At 42.8% G+C, this 18,139-nt stretch overlaps 1 long non-coding RNA gene across 2 annotated transcripts in view; it reads right to left on the reverse strand.

Annotated features, from left to right (window-relative positions):
- Window positions 1–1,484: 1,484 nt before the first annotated feature.
- Window positions 1,485–18,139, reverse strand: part of LOC143818223 (uncharacterized) — a 575,754-nt gene continuing 559,099 nt past the window's right edge. For both annotated transcript variants that reach the window (XR_013224394.1, XR_013224395.1), the window contains exons 4-5: window positions 2,877–2,908; window positions 1,485–2,190 (exon numbers count right to left, since the gene is read on the reverse strand). This is a non-coding gene — a long non-coding RNA (uncharacterized LOC143818223). The remainder of the gene's footprint in view (window positions 2,191–2,876; window positions 2,909–18,139) is intronic.

Below are 18,139 nucleotides of genomic sequence, written 5' to 3' on the forward strand. Positions count from 1 at the left end.
GGGAACCATTCCGATATTTTGTCTCCCATAGATATGCATTGGTATCGGGTATCGGTTCCGATATTTCGATACCGATACCTTTGCATATCGGAAGGTATTGCTCAACACTAAACATGAATAACACATGGAAATTGTCCTGATTGTGGATTTTAAAGAGAACCTGTCACCAGGTTTTTTATTGTAATCTCAGAACTTAATGTAGGGGAAGCGACCCTGATTCCATCAATATGCCACTTCTGAGTTGCTTTCTGTAATTTTGACATATTCCCTGTTTTCTCGACTGCAGATCTACCAGTTAGGCCGGAGTCACACAAACGTATGAAAAATCGATCCAAGTCTCCCAGCCGAGAGTCACACGACTGTAATGCAAGTGTCATGTTAGTGTCATGCAAGTACAATCTGATTTTTTCACAGCTAGCATCCGATCGCATTGTGATTTTAACATGAGCTATTACATTAAGCAATTCTCTATATCATTTACATATTATTTTCAAAGGAAATATTGTTCAAAACCCACACACACATATGAAATAGATAGATAGATAGATAGATAGATAGATAGAATAGAATAGAATAGAATCTTCACACCGTGCTCCCATTGATGTCAGTTAAGTGAAGTGAGTTCAATGGCTGTGAACTCCCAGGACCTGTCTGATGGCACCGCGAGCAGGAGAACTTTCTCACGCTCATGGTGAGCTCAGACAAGGAAAAGGAGTTCACATGGAGACACTGAGCACACGGTGCTCATTGTCTCTGCTGGATGACAGGCTGTATGGTTGCATCATGCAACTATGCAACCTGCCATCTAGATGTAGCAGAGCTGGATTCATCATGGGACAAATTGATTTGCAGCATCTCTGCAGAAAGGTGAGGAATATTGTTGTTTTTTATTTTTAACTCTTTTGCAGATGACAAGAACGTCAGTAGAATGGGCGAGGTCGTAAGTATGGTTTAATTAAGATTTATTAAAGGAGTCTGTGTCATTCTTTCAATTAAAGGACTTTATTCTGGGTGTCTGTGTTTTCATACAATATGATTATGACGTTAGTAATGGGTCGTCTTATTGACGCCTCTCTATTACTAACCTCGTAGCTTAATGTCACCTGACAATACAATGGTAACATCAACCCCCCCAACTATCACCCTACTTGCCACTGCCACAGTGCAAGTGGGAAGAGCGAGGCTAAGTGGCCGAATTGGAGCATCTTAGAGATGCGCCTATTCTGGGACGGCTGAGAGCTGATGATTTTAGCCTGGGGCAGTATCCATGGCAACTTCCTAGGCTATTAATATCAGCCTGCAGCTGTCTGCATGGCCTTTGCTGGTTGTTAATTATAGGGGGACCTTACATAATTTTTTTTAGTGTCCCACATTTTAATAGCCAGTAAAGGCTAAGTATACAGTTGTGAGCTGATATTAATAGCCTGGGAAGCTCCATGGTTATTACCCCCTTCCCAGGCTATAAACATCATCCCCCAGTTGATAACACACTGACTTTATTAAAACAACATACAGCCTAGCAAGTGACACATCGCTGGAATCAGAGTCTCTGCTCCTACATCATAATACTCTGAGATTATATAGCAAAAAAACATGCTTACAGATTGCCTTTAAACCCTCGGCATGTCAATTTATTGTGCTGATTTTCACCTGTGCAATGACTTGCACCATATATATTATGCGTTTTAAACACTTTTTGAGACTAAGCTGAAAGCAACAACTTGTGGGAAAATTTGGCTGGCTGCAATTGTTGTACTATCAGATGCATCCCATGGACAAAAGTTGACCCATTCCTTAAAGGAGCTGACCCCTTTTTCTAATTCTAGATAAATCATTGAAAGCATTATGTGATGTCTATAAGATATTTTTTTTTCATAGCTTACAGCTTGACAAAATGTTTCAGATATGAAGGCACAGATAAACATGTTCACATTCTACCATTAGAGCAGCAGAGCACGTCAGCTGTGAGATATATTACAACAACCCAATTATTGAAGGACATAGTAGTTTTCATTACCAACTCCCATAAGGATTATTCTGAGTTCTTGCGCATTGCGAATTTGAGCAGCTTTGAATTTTTTCCTTGTTAATCCAATTGATGATAGAAAGAAGCATCCATTATAGATCGTATGGAGAAATGGAACATCTGTAGCGGCAATGAATTTCTCAATATATTGTTGTTACCACCGCCTGTATGGGAAATGATCAAGTCTATAGCAATTATTCCTGCAATAATTCTGGTTAACTACATGGAAATAAAGTTGTGAGCTTAAAAAAAACAAAAAACAATCATATCTTCAGAAAAGAAAAATCTCTTTGTAATGTATAGAAATGTAGCAGACTGCATATTTTTAATTAGGTTGATGAAAACTAAAATTGGGATGATAAATATTGTGCCACTTTTCAAAGAGTTAAAACGTAGATTTTCAACAAAAGCTTTTGAAGTCATAACTTGTCTCTCGGCCTGGTGTACTCAACATGTCCATTTTACAGTCAGTATGAAGTCCGCAGGGAATGGGTTAATCAGAGGCTAAGAGCAATGTATGAATGTCTCTACTTAAAATCAATTACGATATAAAGAAGAAACCAATAAAAAAGAAAATATAAGTTGATAAAAGAGAGGCACGGGCATTGATTTACAAATAAAAGTGACACCTGCCTGACACAAGCATTAAATAGCGAGAGAGTAGGTTATATACCGGTGTATGCATCACACAATAATGCCGCAACGCCAGAGAGCACAAATACATGGGTTTCATCAAAAACAAGTCATAACTCATAACATCACATAAAGTAACTTAATCTAATGCCCGCTCCTTCCAAGAAATAAAATCAAATCCCCATGACATTAGTAGCAAATTTTAATCTCCACTCACCTTATTTCAGCTTGCTTAAGAAAAAAATAAGCCTAAAAATGAAAAAGGGAAACAGAAAAAGCTCAGCTTTATATAACTCTCTTCAGGATACTGCTGTAAATCGTATTGTGGTCTACAAAGAATTCGGTTAAGCAATGAATTTGGACATTAGCTATCGATAGTATTAGCTGCTTCAGGTTTTGAATAAATGGATTGTAAAAGAGAGAGCGAGAGAAAAAGAGAAAAAACCCTGGTATCGAATATTAAGGTGACAGCTGCTTTAATGTAAGGATCTTTCTGACCCACTGTTGCTGGCCCTCGCTGGTCTCACATCTCTGCAGGCACCATATGCCTCTCCAGATGTCAGCAGTGTCCACAACTTGTCTTCTACAGACTAATTAAAAAGGACATCTTGGTTTCTTAGTGGGGGAGCCACAGGGAACATCTGGAGGTCTCCTTACAGTCTAGGTGAGGGCTATGTAACAGACTGGTCAGAAGTCCAACATAAGTAGGAAGATATTTCTGGGATTTAATTGAGAGGGTCTACTCATATGCCAGCATGAGGTTGGCACCTTGGGATCGTAGATGTTATTGCTAGGTTTAGAGAAAAGAAATGAACTGTATAAAACAGAGGCATGACTGGTAATTTTGACAAAACCATTTTCTATCATAAATAGATTTAAAAAAGAACACGATGAAGGATTACGAATTTAGAAAACTGTATCTATAATGTCTAAGGTCTATCAACAAATTGTTTTAATCTTTTACTAAGTTCCGAATCCTGTGTTCTCGACCCCTTTCCGAGGCAGCTAATATTCCATTTTGAATTTAGTCCTTACCTTCTTCAAAGAGTCTGGACATTGTTATTTTTATGAGGATTTGCTTCTTTTTTTTTTTGGGGGGGGGCTCATGTTGTACTTTTGAATGACACCAGAAATTCCAAGTTGCGAAGAAAGGTGGAGGAAGAGATGGGAGTCATGACGTTCACCGAATACGTCGCAGCAGGGAAGCTGTTGGTGTCTTCGCATGGAACCGCTTGGGACCAGGAACAGCAGTCATGGAGGGAGAAAATAAGTCTCCAGCAAAGCAGCGGGTAAGAAAATGGAAACTCAACTGTTTATTGAAAACATTTTAACAATTGCTGTTCCTCCAGTAGTACTAAACCACTCTAGATGTATTTCATGTGAACATGCACATAAACCAAAAAATGTTTCTTCATTAACTATAGGATGTAATTTTCTTAAACTGCAATACAAATGGTGTAATTTATCTAATAGAACACACATCGTGTCATATACAACATGTGGTTTGTACTGTAGGACCCTTTAAAAAATGCATCAGATGACATACAGTATGTCTGATGTGGTTAGTGCTACGGCTGTGAACATCTCTGCGGAATCGAGGCATTTTGCACAGGTGGCACAAGGGCAATATGTCCACACTAGTATTTAAAGGAATAGAAAAAGTTAATAAACCGGTAAAGGGTGACAAATAAAAAAGAAAAATTCTAAATAGGGAGTTTTTTTGAATGTTTATGCTAAATACCAGAATCCCATCAGACCTCAATTTAACACAAAGACCTGATTCTACAATATACGTAAACGTTCAGTCACAATTTTGTATATCCTCAGGTGCTCTAATTGTTAATCAGATGTTATTGGTTTATGGCTGACATGAGGCCTATATTTGTCTCTATATATGGAAGGATCTATCAAACTTTTTATAATCATTAGTTAGGCGTATTAGCCGAAACGCGTTTGTTTAATACGAATGGAGAAAGTACACAGTTTTACTGTTTTCAACAAACATTTAAAGGGACTCTGTCACCTCAAATTGGCGGGACATTTAAATTACTTTTTACCTGTTCGATGGGCGGCGTTTCATCTTCATTTCTCCACCCCGTCCGTCCCTGTTATCCGCAATATGTTAGTGAATTAGAGTACTTGCGCTCCATAGTTGGCACGTGCGCAATGCACTCTTCGGTCGTGCATGTTCAGTATGCTTTGCCCAACTGCGGGCAAAGCCGAAAAGCTTTACTGCTCATGTGCCCGTGCACTATGTCCCACAACACAGCAAAATACTTCTGGGACATAGTGTTATCGTGTGTGTGTGGTTGTATGCCTGTTCTGCTGATTGCTCCTTAATCATTCCCATTCCTTGTGATGTTGAATGCACACGAATGTTGGAACTAACATAGTCCTAACTTATACACAAGAGTACGATCCTTACTGCGTCTAACCAACAGTGACCGCCAGTGCAGCGCTGTACGCACTCTGTGCGGCAATCTTTAATTACTCCTGACAACTGGTCAGTGTAGGGTGGAAACTGCCGCTTGATCTCAGCATCTGACTCAGGGTGTCCTCAGGCGTGGGCTCAAGAGAGTCAGAGCAGGATCAATCACCAGCATAGTGGGGGTGAATTGCAGGGATTCCACTAGCATCCATCTGCTGCACCCCGTGACTGCTAACAGGGCACATCGTTTCCTTGTTTCCCTGCGACTCTGTGAAGCAACAGAGTTCGCATCTATACATACCGGGTGACGGAACCCGTGTCTATTCTGGCATAGTACCGCCATATAGTGCTGCCATTACCTAGCAGCAGGTTCCATTTCTGCACGGTGGAGCCCGGGCTGCGAACGCACCTTTAACTATCTTTATATTTATTCGGTGCATTCCGCCAGCCCTAACAGTGCGTTCGGATCTCGCTCCGATTTATATGGCCATCCAACTCTGCCCTATCAATATATTAAACCCAGAAATCCCCTTTATCATTCATCCTGTAATTGGCCTCTGTCAAATTAGTTTTAGAATGTTTATGCGTTAGAGATGGAAACTCAGGTTGTAAGATCAAAAGGAGGCAATTTGTGTGTTTTAACCCCCAAATGATCGGGTGATTTTTTTTTGCACTTTCTATATTACCTCTCATTCATTCATTAGCCATAACATTTTTATATTTCCACTTAAATTGCTGTACAAGGGACTATTTTTAGGGATGAGTTGTACTTTTGAGTGATATCATTCATATCATCATAAAATGTACTGGAAAATGGAGAAAAAATTTGATGTGAAGTGAAATTGACAAAAAAGGCAACTCTACATTAGTTTTTTTTGCTTTTGTTTTTATGGTGTTCATTTTGCAGCTAAAATGACTTGGAAATATTACTCTCCTGGTCAGTATGATTACATTGATATCAATTTTGCATAGTTTTTTTTTCATTCAGGTGGTAAAAAAAATTCTGAAATCTGTGAAAGAAAATGTGTGAGTCTCATAACATTTTAATTTTGCAGTTGATAGAGCTAGGAGATTTTTGTTTTTCTAGGAGAACTGGTGTTTCAGGATTTGGAACACAATGCTAAACACAGGTCCCTCTTTGTGGCAAGGAACTTCTTGCCACATCTTGAGGATCAAACTGATATACATATAAACTGAAGAGACAATACGGAGTTAAAGTCCCATTTTAGGAATGCAAAATACAATTTTTATTAATCAGATAATACATAACAATAAATAACAACATATAACTGAAGACAGTGAAAAGACCTTCATGGAACACTGAAAAATAACAGCAGTGAAACCCACTCAAACACTGGCAGTATTACTCGTAAAGTGCTGTTAGTGCATATTTTAGGTAGAGGAGCCCACCATATTACCTCACTAGTGTGTGGGGATGTGCCTGGACCCAACCAAGGAATCCATTAGCCCAATCAGCTTATATAGCATCCAGCATGGTAGGTATAACTCTTACCCATAAAAGAGCCGGTGTTGGGGGAATCACCGCCGCAGCCCCAACGCACGTTTCGCGTCGGCTTGCTTCTTCAGGGGGCAGTGATATACAGCCTGATCTTTTAATTGCAAAACACTATAATATGTGATCTAAAATTAAAGCCAATAACATATAATATAATTAATTTGTGGCCAGAATGGGAAAGAGAATAAGAAACTCACAAGAACTTTGAGTACATGTAAGACCTTGATCTTTGTAGACATTTTATACTTTTTTGTTGTCTCTTATGCCACTTCTTGCAATTATTTTGGACACAACAAAACCATTGAATTATAACTGGTCTGCCTTTGCAATGTGTATTTCTAGTTTTAACATTGTTTGCCATTGGTACTAAGCCAGTCAATTGACCAACCTTTTCCATGCTCTGGTAAATGAGCGAATGTGGAGTAGTCTATGTTAAGTACCTTACTTCGTATAAACAGATCTATCACCAATCGAATAATGATTGATTTGTTATTTTGTCATGTTATCTGCAAAGCAAATAGAAGACAACGGACATGTGAAATGTTTACATTGTAGAATTTCTGTAATATATAAGGTGAACATAGAACCAAAATCCTGTGCCACCCTAGTCTAAAATATCTAGCTTTCATATATATGCCAGACATCATTCCCCATGAAAATCTAGAAAACTACAGTAGTTTCTGAGTGATGTGTTGCCAGCACAATTAAAACAACAAGTAATCAAATTTATACAATCTTAATCTACTTTCCAAAAATAATCAATAAAATTCTCCCTTGTATATGTATGTCCTAGTCTTTTTTAATCAGTTATTTTAATAACTTAGTTTACATTTATTTTAAGTATTGTTGGACTGGTCAAATCAACTATTTCAAATTGGGGACATATGACAAATGTCTGAGATAAAAAATAGATGAGTGTAGAATTTATTTTAAGCTGAAGGAGGTTACGCAGGATTCTCTGATTGTAATTATACAATTTAGCAGTTCAATGTAAATGCTATTAAAGTATACATTCTCTGCTAAAGACAAATATCACATATCAACCACTAACAATTTACCTTTTCTTTTTTTTCAGGCTCACAATCTAGATTCCCTATCAGTATGTCACTGTTTGGGTTCAACTCCCCGAATACTGGGTGTTTATCATGCTGTCATGCACATGAAAACATTGTTTCCAATTGGCAGTAAAATCATCACTGTCGGTCAGACAGCAGTGGTTCCTGCACTGTCAAATGACAGCTTGAGCCCTTAGATATAATCAGGGGTATAACATTTTCCTCCGCAGTCATTGGTGTTGGCTGATGGGACTACTGCTCCCATCAGTTGATGCCTGCTGTCCCTTTGCATGCCAATAAAGTTGAGTGCACACAGAGAAAAAAAAACAACTTCCTGTAGATAGAATGAATAGGTAGAATAGATAGAATGAATAGATAGATGGAATGAATAGATAGATTGCTAGAAGAGATAGAATGAAAGATAGATTGACAGAATAGATAGAATAGATCGATAAATTACCTGCGTGTTATGACCCCAATGGCGAGGGTCTCAGAGGAACGTGGAAGTCTGCAGAATACAAAAATCCAGCTCATAGGGCAGTGGTAACTGGGTTGACCATATATCTACTCCTAACGCCAACACTAGAAGTAGCCGGGGATCATTCCTACGTTGATTCTAGATGACACGCGCCAGCCGGAGAATCTAGCTACCCCTAGTAGAGGAAAACAAAGACCTTTCTTGCCTCCAGAGAAGGGGACCCCAAAGCTGGATAGAAGCCCCCCACAAATAATGACGGTGAGGTAAGAGGAAATGACAAACACAGAAATGAATCAGGTTTAGCACAGAGAGGCCCGCTTACTGATAGCAGAATAAAGAAAGGTAACTTATATGGTCAACAAAAACCCTATCAAAATCCACACTGGAAATTCAAGAACCCCCGAACCGTCTAACGGTCCGGGGGGAGAACACCAGCCCCCTAGAGCTTCCAGAAAAGGTCAGGATATAGATTTGGAACAAGCTGGACAAAAATACAAAACCAAAACAAATAGCAAAAAGCAAAAGGCAGACTTAGCTGATATAACTGGAACCAGGATCAGTAGACAAGAGCACAGCAGACTAGCTCTGATAACTACGTTGCCAGGCATAGAACTGAAGGTCCAGGGAGCTTATATAGCAACACCCCTAACTAACGACCCAGGTGCGGATAAAAGGAATGACAGAAAAACCAGAGTCAAAAAACTAGTAACCACTAGAGGGAGCAAAAAGCAAATTCACAACAGTACCCCCCCCTTAGTGAGGGGTCACCGAACCCTCACCACGACCACCAGGGCGATCAGGATGAGCGGCATGAAAGGCACGAACTAAATCGGCCGCATGAACATCAGAGGCGACCACCCAGGAATTATCCTCCTGACCATAGCCCTTCCACTTGACCAGGTACTGAAGCCTCCGCCTGGAGAGGCGAGAATCCAAGATCTTCTCCACCACGTACTCCAACTCGCCCTCAACCAACACCGGAGCAGGAGGCTCAGCAGAAGGAACTACAGGCACAATGTACCGCCGCAACAAGGACCTATGAAATACATTGTGAATAGCAAACGACACAGGAAGATCCAGATGAAAAGATACAGGATTAAGGATTTCCAATATCTTGTAAGGCCCAATAAAACGAGGTTTAAATTTGGGAGAGGAGACCTTCATAGGAACAAAGCGGGAAGAAAGCCATACCAAATCCCCAACGCGTAGTCGGGGACCCACACCGCGGCGGCGGTTGGCAAAGCGCTGAGCCTTCTCCTGTGACAACTTCAAGTTGTCCACCACATGATTCCAGATCTGCTGCAACCTATCCACCACAGAATCCACCCCAGGACAGTCAGAAGGCTCCACATGACCCGAAGAAAAACGAGGATGGAAACCAGAGTTGCAGAAAAAAGGCGAAACCAAGGTGGCGGAACTAGCCCGATTATTAAGGGCAAACTCAGCCAACGGCAAGAATGTCACCCAATCGTCCTGATCAGCAGAGACAAAACACCTCAAATAAGCCTCCAAAGTCTGATTAGTTCGCTCCGTCTGTCCATTAGTCTGAGGATGGAAAGCAGACGAAAACGACAAATCAATGCCCATCCTACTACAAAAGGATCGCCAGAACCTGGAAACGAACTGGGATCCTCTGTCTGACACAATATTCTCAGGGATGCCGTGCAAACGAACCACGTTCTGGAAAAACACAGGAACCAGATCGGAAGAGGAAGGCAGCTTAGGCAAAGGAACCAAATGGACCATCTTGGAAAAGCGATCACATATCACCCAGATAACGGACATGCCCTGAGATAGCGGAAGATCAGAAATGAAATCCATGGAGATATGTGTCCAAGGTCTCTTCGGGACAGGCAAGGGCAAGAGCAAACCGCTGGCACGAGAACAGCAAGGCTTAGCTCGAGCACAAGTCCCACAGGACTGCACAAATGACCGCACATCCCTTGACAAGGAAGGCCACCAAAAGGACCTGGCCACCAGATCTCTGGTGCCAAAAATTCCCGGGTGACCTGCCAACACCGAGGAATGAACCTCGGAAATGACTCTGCTGGTCCACTTATCCGGGACAAACAGTCTGTCAGGTGGACAAGACTCAGGCCTATCAGCCTGAAATCTCTGCAACACACGTCGCAGATCCGGAGAAATAGCTGACAAGATAACTCCATCTTTAAGAATACCAACAGGATCAGCGACTCCAGGAGCATCAGGCACAAAGCTCCTAGAAAGAGCATCGGCCTTCACATTCTTTGAACCTGGTAAATACGAGACAACAAAATCAAAGCGGGAGAAAAACAATGACCAGCGGGCCTGTCTCGGATTAAGGCGTTTAGCAGACTCGAGATACATCAGATTTTTGTGATCAGTCAAGACCACCACACGATGCTTAGCACCCTCGAGCCAATGACGCCACTCCTCAAATGCCCATTTCATGGCCAACAACTCCCGATTGCCCACATCATAATTTCGCTCGGCCGGCGAAAACTTCCGAGAGAAAAAGGCACAAGGTTTCATAACAGAGCAACCAGGGCCTCTCTGCGACAAAACGGCCCCTGCCCCAATCTCCGAAGCATCCACCTCAACCTGAAAGGGAAGTGAGACGTCAGGCTGGCACAAAACAGGCGCTGAAGGAAACCGGCGTTTCAACTCCTGGAAAGCCTCTACGGCAGCAGGAGCCCAGTTAGCTACATCGGAGCCCTTCTTGGTCATATCCGTCAAAGGTTTCACAATGCTAGAAAAATTAGCGATAAAACGACGGTAGAAGTTAGCGAAGCCCAAGAACTTCTGAAGACTCTTAACTGACGAGGGCTGAGTCCAATCAAGAATAGCTCGGACCTTGACTGGGTCCATCTCCACAGCAGAAGGGGAAAAAATGAACCCCAAAAAGGGAACCTTCTGTACACCAAAGAGACACTTTGAGCCCTTGACAAACAAAGAATTTTCACGCAAAATTTTAAAGACCAACCTGACCTGCTCCACATGCGAATCCCAATTATCAGAAAAAACCAAAATATCATCCAGATAAACAATCAAAAATTTATCCAGATACTTCCGGAAAATGTCATGCATAAAGGACTGAAAAACTGAAGGCGCATTGGAGAGCCCAAAAGGCATCACCAAGTACTCAAAATGACCTTCGGGCGTATTGAATGCGGTTTTCCATTCATCACCTTGCTTAATGCGCACAAGGTTGTACGCACCACGAAGGTCTATCTTGGTGAACCACTTGGCACCCTTAATCCGGGCAAACAAGTCAGACAACAGCGGTAAAGGATACTGAAACTTGACAGTGATCTTATTTAAAAGCCGATAATCAATACAAGGTCTCAAAGATCCGTCCTTTTTTGCCACAAAAAAGAATCCCGCACCAAGAGGGGAAGAAGACGGACGAATATGTCCTTTCTCCAGAGACTCCTTGATATATGAACGCATAGCGGTATGTTCAGGTACCGACAGATTAAACAGTCTTCCCTTGGGAAATTTACTGCCTGGGATCAAATCTATAGCACAGTCACAGTCCCTATGAGGAGGCAGTGCACTGGACTCAGACTCGCTGAAGACATCCTGATAATCAGACAAATACTCCGGAACTTCCGAAGGCGTAGAGGAAGCAATAGACACAGGCAGGGAATCCCCATGAATACCACGACAGCCCCAACTTGAGACTGACATAGCCTTCCAGTCCAGGACTGGATTATGGGTCTGTAACCATGGCAGCCCTAAAACAACCAAATCATGCATTTTATGTAAAACCAGGAAACGTATCTCCTCGCGGTGTTCAGGAGTCATGCACATGGTAACCTGAGTCCAATACTGCGGTTTATTTGCTGCCAATGGTGTAGCATCAATACCCCTAAGAGGAATAGGATTTTCTAATGGTTCAAGAGTAAAACCACAGCGCTTAGCAAATGAGAGATCCATGAGACTCAGGGCAGCACCTGAATCTACAAACGCCATGACAGGATAAGATGACAGTGAGCAAATCAAAGTTACAGACAGAATAAATTTAGGTTGCAAATTACCAACGGTGACAGGACTAACAACCTTAGCTATACGTTTAGAGCATGCTGAGATAACATGTGTAGAATCACCACAGTAGTAGCACAAGCCATTCCGGCGTCTATGAATTTTCCGCTCATTTCTAGTCAGGATTCTATCACATTGCATTAAATCAGGTGTCTGTTCAGACAACACCATGAGGGAATTTGCGGTTTTGCGCTCCCGCAACCGCCGGTCAATTTGAATAGCCAGTGCCATAGTATCATTCAGACCTGTGGGAATGGGAAAACCCACCATAACATTCTTAATGGCTTCAGAAAGGCCATTTCTAAAATTAGCGGCCAGTGCACACTCGTTCCAATGTGTCAGCACGGACCATTTCCGAAATTTTTGGCAATACACTTCAGCCTCGTCCTGGCCCTGAGACATAGCCAGCAAGGCCTTTTCTGCCTGAATCTCAAGATTGGGTTCCTCATAAAGTAAACCGAGCGCCAGAAAAAACGCATCAAGATCAGCCAATGCCGGATCTCCTGGCGCCAGCGAAAAAGCCCAATCCTGAGGGTCGCCCCGTAAGAACGAAATAACAATTTTTACTTGCTGAGCAGAATCTCCAGATGAACAGGGTCTCAGGGACAAAAACAATTTACAATTATTCACGAAATTCCTAAACTTAAACCTGTCTCCGGAAAACAGTTCAGGAATCGGTATTTTAGGTTCTGACCTAGGATTTCTGATAACATAATCTTGTATGCCCTGCACACGAGTAGCCAGCTGGTCCACACTTGTAATCAAGGTCTGGACATTCATGTCTGCAGCAAGCATAGCCACTCTGAGGTAAAGGGGAAAAAGGAAAAAAAAAAAAAAACTCAGAATCTTCTTTCTTATAATCCCTCTTCTGCAATGCATTAAACATTTAATACTGGCCTGGCAAACTGTTATGACCCCAATGGCGAGGGTCTCAGAGGAACGTGGAAGTCTGCAGAATACAAAAATCCAGCTCATAGGGCAGTGGTAACTGGGTTGACCATATATCTACTCCTAACGCCAACACTAGAAGTAGCCGGGGATCATTCCTACGTTGATTCTAGATGACACGCGCCAGCCGGAGAATCTAGCTACCCCTAGTAGAGGAAAACAAAGACCTTTCTTGCCTCCAGAGAAGGGGACCCCAAAGCTGGATAGAAGCCCCCCACAAATAATGACGGTGAGGTAAGAGGAAATGACAAACACAGAAATGAATCAGGTTTAGCACAGAGAGGCCCGCTTACTGATAGCAGAATAAAGAAAGGTAACTTATATGGTCAACAAAAACCCTATCAAAATCCACACTGGAAATTCAAGAACCCCCGAACCGTCTAACGGTCCGGGGGGAGAACACCAGCCCCCTAGAGCTTCCAGAAAAGGTCAGGATATAGATTTGGAACAAGCTGGACAAAAATACAAAACCAAAACAAATAGCAAAAAGCAAAAGGCAGACTTAGCTGATATAACTGGAACCAGGATCAGTAGACAAGAGCACAGCAGACTAGCTCTGATAACTACGTTGCCAGGCATAGAACTGAAGGTCCAGGGAGCTTATATAGCAACACCCCTAACTAACGACCCAGGTGCGGATAAAAGGAATGACAGAAAAACCAGAGTCAAAAAACTAGTAACCACTAGAGGGAGCAAAAAGCAAATTCACAACACCTGCGGTAACCTCTTCACTGGCATTTTCCCACAGTCCAGAGTTTACCACAGGTCAGGCTGAGAACGGGAGCAGGCTCGGTGACACCGCTAGTTACTGAGCCTGCACCCCCTGTGTCTCATTCATTCCCCAGTAGCTGCCGATTGTAATCTTTGTTTCCCCCACATACTGTGTGGGACACTCGTTATGATGGACTGCATCACATCAGGGAGTATTTGTGTTGGTCTATTAATTTTATTTTTCTTTCAGAAGATCAAGGGCTTTGCTTGGATTGGCACATTAATAAAATGGTAAAACTGTGTGTATTGTTTTATTTAATTAAAATACTTTTTTCTTACTGTATGTGTTTATTTAACCCTTTATCTACTATAAGATTAGAAATGAACACGTGTCGTATTGACACCTCTCCATTACTAAGCCACCTTAATATCACCTTACAATAGGAAGGTGACATTAACCCCTCATTACCCCACTTGCCTCCACTACAGGGCAAGTGGGAAGAGCGGGCAAAGCTCCAGAATTGGCGCATCTAATAGATGCGCCTATTCTGGGCAGCTGTGGACTGCTATTTTTAGGCTGGGGGGCCCACATCAATGTCCCCTTACCAGCCTGAGAATACCAGCCCCCAGCTGTGAGCTTTGCAAGGCTGGTTGTCAAAAATGGGGGGAACCCACACCTTTTTTTAAATTATTTCAATAATTTTAAAAAAGTGTGAAGACCCCTCTATTCTTGATAACTAGCCTTGCTGAAGCTGACAGCTGGGGGTTGCAGCCCCCAGATGTGAGTTTTGTCTGGCTGGTTATCAAAAATAGGGGGGATCCCATGCCGCTTTTTTTTAAATTATTTATTTATAGTGCAGGAGCGGCATATGAAAACTCCCATCCATCGCTCCTGCTGTCACTTTAATTAGCAGCTGTAGGTGTCAGATGATGGGATCAGTAGTGCCATCAGCTGACACCAGTGACCGGAGGTGAAATTCATACCTTCGATCACAGCGGAGCGCTCCCGCTGTCTTCTGACAGCGTGGGAACTGTGGCTCTCTGACCGGCGGGGAAGATTTCACTACTGATCAGAAGCGGTGTTTGCCATGCTGTCATGCATATGACAGCATGTCAATCACTGTAATGTCAGACCCCCATTCAAGTGAATAGGGTCCGAGTCTGCTCTGCTGAATGACATGCTGCATGGATGCATCGTGCAACCTAGATGTAGTAGAGCTAAGTGTGATGTCACATCCGGCTGTCCTTGACTTTTCTGCAGCAAATGTGCTGCAAGAAAAGTTAGCCTGTGTATTTGCAGCATTTTCTCACCATCCATTCAAGTAAATGGTTGGAAAATACTGAAAAAAACGCAGGAAAAACGCTGAAAGAAATGACAAGCTCTATGTCCAAAAACGCAGCAAAGCACAAAATACAGATCACACAAAAAACCAATGTGTGTGCATGAGATTTCTGAAATCTCATAGACTTTGCTGGTACTGTAAAAAGCAGCTGAAAATTAGCATAAAAAAACACAGCAAAAACGTCCTATGTAAAATTACCTTTATATTCACCTAACACCCATTCCATTGAATCTCTCGCCTACTGTAATAAAAATAAAAAAAAATCCCTCACCTGTCCATTGCTCTGTCCCCCATCGTAATTCGTGTCTGGGGATAAACAGTTTTCAACCTGGACAGTGCCAAGATGCGACCATCCAGGCTGAAAACCACTGATGAATGAGCGGCTGCGAGCATAGCCTCTGTGATTAGCAGTGACATCATCGAGGTGACTGACGGTCACTGAAGATGAGTTCCCAGTGAGGCAAATGAACTGCCGTGACCTCGGTGAGAGACCTCTATTCTTGATAACAACAGCCTTTCTGAAGCTGACAGTTGAGTTTTGCCAATTACACATGGGAATCTATGCAGTTTTTTATTTATTTACAGCGTAGGTGCGAGCTGATGCTGCTTTCACTGTTATTAATAGCAGCAGGCTTTGGCTGATGGGAGCAGTAGTCCCATCAGCTGACACCAGTGATCGGAGGTAAACTTTATACCTCTGATCACAGCTGCTGGCTCACGCTTTCTATTGACAGCGTGGGAACCGAGACTGTGTGACCGGCGGTGACCGGCGGTGATCAGAAGTAGTGTTTGCCATGCTGTCTTGCACACTGGATGTTCGGGCCCCCCATGGGGTTCAGGTTTTGTTCTAGAATCTGAACCCAAACTTTTTCTAACTTTTTGGCCGAATCCAGGTGTCCACCCATCTCTATTCAGGACATTAGACACTGGTATATTCCAAAGTATCGTCCTCTTGAAAACTTGACTTGTTCATGCAAGTCTAAAAGATGTCAGGTGAAAATATCCTTAAAATGTCAACGTTGTTTTTATATAAAAGGAAAAACTAGGCAACAAAAATAGTGCAATATAGTTTTATCCGGTGATAACCATTAATGGGTTCAGAGTAGTTGCTCGCCTGGTAGAGTTGTATTCTGAAGAAGTTGGATAACTTTGAAATGCATAGATATTAAAAGAGCAATTCTCTTATCCTGTGTGTCCTATTTTCATCCATGAAACGTCGGCATCGTAGAAAGACAACTTATATATGCACTACAGAAATGATTTTTTTATATGTAACAAGTGGCATATAGAAATGTCTTTGATAAAAAATGGTAAAAAAAATAGTATACAAAGAATACTGTGTACTGAAAATGACCCCAAAGACCCGAAAAAGTAAAAAAAAATATTAATGCAGCGTGCTTTATGTGTGACCAGATACTTAAGTTTAGCATCTGGCTATAAAAGAAAAACGTAACATTGCAAGAACAATGACACACTATTATACTGGTGCAACACTCCAGGTAACCGGTTGTTGCAGTGATGTTACCTTCCTTTTGGGAAGGGTGATATCATGCTCAGAGGCAATGGAATTCCCTTTATCAGGTAATGCACTCACATGCAACATATTCCAAATCCAGAAGGGGAGCTCAGGACCTGGATTAAGGGGAGCTTCCCTCAAATATGGATATATGTTCTGGTCTGGAGGAGGAGTTAGCCAGTCTGTGAGAGACACAGAAGGAGAAGGAAGTCCGAAAGAGCAAACAGAGAGGCCCAGCAGCCACGTGGGAGCTGCAGCCTCTGGAAGGAGAAAGACCTGAAGGGTTGTATGTGGTCGAGCTTCAGAGGAAAGGAGCAGAGGATAGGAACAGTGCTCAAAGGGGAACTGTGTCCGGGCACCCTCAGAGATGAAGCGCAGTACCGGGTACTGGGAGCCCGAGGCTAGAGAGGAACTGTAGGACATTTGGCAAAACCGGAGGGTTCAGAACTTTAAGTGAACAACCTGCACCACACCTGAGAAGCCGCAGCACCTGAGGATCCCGGGGCATGATAGAGTCCCTATAAAAATGCTTAAGCTGCCCATCATGCAGGTACCTGTCCCAGGACAGGGGAAAAGAGGACTTTGCCAGTAAGCTTCAGGCAGCAGGAACCTCACATAGAATGGCACCAGTTGGAAAGGCTCACAGACCTCTACTGGAAAAGGGATTCTCCCATTGCCTCTGAGCCGGCCGGGCCACATCACCATCCGTGCCTGGTACCCTGGACTGTGGCCTGCCAACTACAGTTAACTCAGGTAAAGACTTTACAACTTGTGTCCTTTACTCATTGCCCGGCATACACCATCATCTCTTGTGGGAAGCGTTACCATCTTTGCTGCAACAAGATCCCCCAGAGGACCCCTTTAAAGCAGCGTCGGTCCCACTATTGACCGAACACCACAGGTGGCGTCATGACAGACTCATTTACAATATCCATTTAAAGACCTTTCCCCTTCAATTGGACGCCCAGGGCCACGGACCGGGTTGCAGCCACCATGACATCCCCTTTAAGACTAGAACCGGTGCCGAGTAGGGTTGAGCGACTTTCATTTTTTTAAGATCGAGTAGGGTTTTGGGAAACCCGATTTTGTCCAGAGTCGAGTCGAGTGCAGTCGGCCGATTATCGCTAAAAGTCGGGGATCGACCGAAACACGAAACCCAATGCAAGTCAATGGGGAAGCATAGTCGGCAGTGAGTGGAGGCCAGGAAAACACCTACAGTGCCCATTTTAATGCCAAAAACATCCATTCTTGTTTCTGAAGCTTGCCAATCTTAATTAACTGTATAATAATAGTTGGGCATAGGGAATTGGGGGAAAGTTGTGGGGGGAGTAGGGCTGGCTCAAGTTTTTCGTGGGCCCAGGAAATGCGGACTACGTCACGGCGGTGTTGCAGGGAAAGGTAAGTATTTAAAAGTTGCAAGTGCTGTGATCCTGAGCAAGCAGGGGGGGCCCACTCGTTCGCA

Source organism: Ranitomeya variabilis, chromosome 3, assembly GCF_051348905.1.
Source record: "Ranitomeya variabilis isolate aRanVar5 chromosome 3, aRanVar5.hap1, whole genome shotgun sequence".
In the NCBI taxonomy this organism is placed as follows: Eukaryota; Metazoa; Chordata; class Amphibia; order Anura; family Dendrobatidae; genus Ranitomeya; species Ranitomeya variabilis.